Consider the following 3,814-nt stretch of genomic DNA (forward strand, 5'->3'; position numbering starts at 1 on the left):
GGAAGGAAGGAAGGAAGGAAGGAAGGAAGGAAGGAAGGAAAAAAAAGACCTGAGTTCAAATCCAGTCTCATATACTTACTAGTTGTGTGACCCTAGGCAAATCACTTAATCTCTATTTGCCTTAATCCCCTAGAGAAGAAAATGGCAAACCACTCCAGTATCTTTGCCAAGAAAACCCCACAGACGGCATGATCCATGGCATCATGAAGAGTTGGGACACGGCTAAATGACTAACTCTCTTCCTTCACCACTTTCTACAAGAAGGTTTTCCTGATCTCTCTAACCATTAATGATCTTCCTCCTAAACTAACTTTTGTCTGCATTTTATTTATTTTTAAAAAAGAAAAGAAAGGAAAGGAAGGAGGGAGAGGAAGATAAAGTGAAAAAAGAAAGAACTTTCTGAGGAGGAAGGGAGGAAACAGACATTTATTAAGTCCTTACTTAATTAAGTGTTTTTTAAGTGCCAGGCACTGTGCTAAGAAATTTACAAATATTATCCCATTTTACTTACACAACACAACAACCCTAGGAGGTGGATGCTTTCATTATTTCCACTTTACAGACGAGAAAACTGAAGGAAATAGAGGTTAAGAAGTTTGCCCAGAGGGCATAGGGTCAATTAGTATAAGAGGCTGGATTTGAACTAAGGTCTTCCTAAGAAGGTATTGTGAAAACAGAGTACATTTATGAATATACCCTTCTATTCATTTAACCCTTTATTTCACAGAGGCAGACAGAGACCTGGAAGAGAGTCCAAAGATACCCAGCTAATTCTTCCCACAACTAGGATTAGGATTCAGATCTTCTGACCCCTTCCAAAATCCTCTGGTGTCTCTATTCTGCCTCCAATATATTGCTCCCTTTGAATGACTGAGTATATGACTAGAGTTCATCAAAAAACTGAGCTGTGGAAATGACTACCATTTTGATAATTTTTTTTTAAGAAAATAGTTCTTGAGGGGTGGCCAGGTAGCACAGCAAGTAAGAGCACCAGCCCCAGTGTTGGGATGACCTGGGGATCAAATCTGGGCTCAGTTACTTAGCACCACACCCAGAAATAACTGGCCGTGTAACCTTGAGCAAGTTACTTAACCCCAATTGCTTTAAAAAAAAAAAAAAGGAGTTCTTGGAGTGGCTGGGTGGTGCAGTGGATAGAGCATCGGCCCTCGAGCCAGGAGCACCTGAGTTCAAATCCGGCCTCAGACACTTAACACTTACTAGCCGTGTGACCTTGGGCAAGTCACTTAACCCCAATTGCCCCCCTAAAAGCAACAAAAAATAGTTCTTATAGAATGACACATTGCTTAGAAATATATATGTTTTAATTTATTTCTATTAATACATAGATTTAGTATTTTAAGTTTTTCAAAGTACTTCTCTCAGAACTACTCTATATCATTTTCCACTTTTTTATAGATGAGGAATTGAGATCATTGGAGGTGACTTATCCAGGGTTGTAAAGCTCTAAAGTGTCTGAGGCAAACTAAATAAATAAAATTATACACATAGTTTATAATGTGTATTCCTTACCAAGGAAAGAACATGCAAACTCTAAGGGACTCAACCCCTCTTCTTTTTTCCATTCATAACCTCGTTCTGATCTCTCAGCAATCTTACATACTAAAAGTCATAACTAGCAATTTTGGCTCCTAAGGAAAGCTTCATGGAGTGTGTTTCCTGGGCAAGCAGTATGAAACAGGCTTTTTAAATACAAATTCAGTTGGGTGGAGACAGAGTCTCAGATTTAGTGAAGACTTACATGCCTGGGTTGCTAAGAGTTAAATTCATCAGTCTCTGCTCTACTGAAGGAACCCATTTTCAGCATATTCTATATGCTGGCTCCCTGGGAGAAAGGTCCAGTTGCCTGTCCTAGTTACAGTCCATCTCTCTCTAGTGGGATGAGGTTGGTCTAAGTTAATAACAACAATAACATCAACAACTCATTTATATAATATTTTAAGTTTTACAAAGCACTTCCCAGAGCAATCTTGTTTAGGTTTGAGCCCAAGAAACAGAGGTGAGACTGAAAGTTCCCAAGATAGATAAACACATAAGAGAGTATTAATGGGAGGAAATTAAGCTCTCTATGATATATGAGTATTTATTTTGTGGCATCACATCATTCATCACCTGCTTTACTTAGAGCCACTCACAAAGACCCAGTGATTATGATCTCTTTTGGCAGAGAGGGCATTTACCCCACTAGCTTAAAGCACCAAAGCAACAAGGTAAGTATAAGAATTAGAGAAAATTCTTCATAAACTCCATTCACATCCTGGGAAGCTGGGAGACTGACATCTGGGAAAATGGACAATGAGAGTCTTCATGGCTTGATTTTTACTTGTTATATTGCATCCTGATTTTGTGGGGGGTTTTGTAAATAGCATTTCATTTTTTTTGTAAATAGCATTTTATTTTTTCCAATTATATGTAAAAAACATTTTCAACATTCATTTCTATAAGATTTTATAATATTTTGAGTTCCAAAATTTTTCCCTCCCTTTCTTCCCTCCCCTTCCCCAAGACAGCAAGCAATCTGATATAGATTATATATGTTTTACATGCTGATTGATAATCAATTTTGATCAATTGTCTATTTGCATTACTAATAATAGGTCAAGAGCTAGAAGGGACATCAGAGGCCATCTAGTCTATGCCCCTTATTTTAAAGGTAAGGAAATTGAGGTCCAGAGAGATTAAATGGACTACCAGACCCACATAGGTTGATATTATTAGAGATGGGATTATAATTAGTTCTGACTGTTGAGAGGAGGGGCAGGAAGAGGATTCTAAGTCTCCAGGACTCTATTCTGGTTGATGGTTTGAGCTAAATGAGATAGAATCTTATTGATAATGATTCTCTCCGGTCACAATCACATTAAAACAGTGGCTTGTGAAACAGACTGAGTGATCAAGAGGAGGCTTAAAGCCAGTTTGCTCCCCCTATTACTTTCTGACCAGCTGGGGGGGGGGGGGCAGGGGGAAGAGGGTTGACTAAGGGAAAGTCACACCCTTGGGGCCAACTAGAGGGAGTAGCTCAATTTCTGCTAACCTAAAATACCTTCAACCCCAGATAGACCCAGGCAACACAAGGCTGGGTGAGACTGATACCAGCTGGATTCAGTTAAAATTTTCATATTCATCCTAGCCTGGCAGTTAACTCCACCCATTTCCTCTGCTTCAGGTTGATGTCATGTAGGGCTACACCCTACCGCCACCCCATCCCCACCAAGAAAGTTTCACTCAAGTCCACTTACATTTTTACAGTGCCATAGTACAGTAAGAGAGAATTCCTACCAAGAGTGAAGGAAGCAGCATTTCATTACAACAGCCAAAGGAAGAACTCCCACAACAGCATTCAATCACTTATTCTGACATTTTACTTTGCAAAACTCTTAAGATTTGGTAGTTCCTTCCTTCCTCCTGACTGTCTTCAATTCCCTCTTGCTACAATGGGAACATACTCCTTTTTATTTCAGTCTTAGTGGGCATGCTAAAGTTTTTCATGTCAAATGTGAATCCCTTGGCACCTTCACTGACAGTGCTGCAAAGCAGATCATCCTGATGAAGTTTAGAGATATTAGGAATTATTTTCCTGGGGCAAATTTTCCTTTATTCCACCCAGCTTCTCCTCCAAATCCACAAAGAACAATTGTTAGGGGAAGCAAAGACTACGAATTCTAAATAAAATTCTAAATAAAAGCCATGAATTAGTGCTGCCAGAACTCTAGGTCCACTTGTATGGAAGGAAGGATGGAAGAAAAGGAAGGAAGGAAGGAAGGAAGGAAGGAAGGAAGGAAGGAAGGAAGGAAGG

This window comes from Petaurus breviceps, unplaced genomic scaffold (assembly GCF_028583685.1).
Source record: "Petaurus breviceps papuanus isolate PSGF00001 unplaced genomic scaffold, PetGlider_PUasm1.0 90750, whole genome shotgun sequence".
NCBI classification, from domain to species: Eukaryota; Metazoa; Chordata; class Mammalia; order Diprotodontia; family Petauridae; genus Petaurus; species Petaurus breviceps.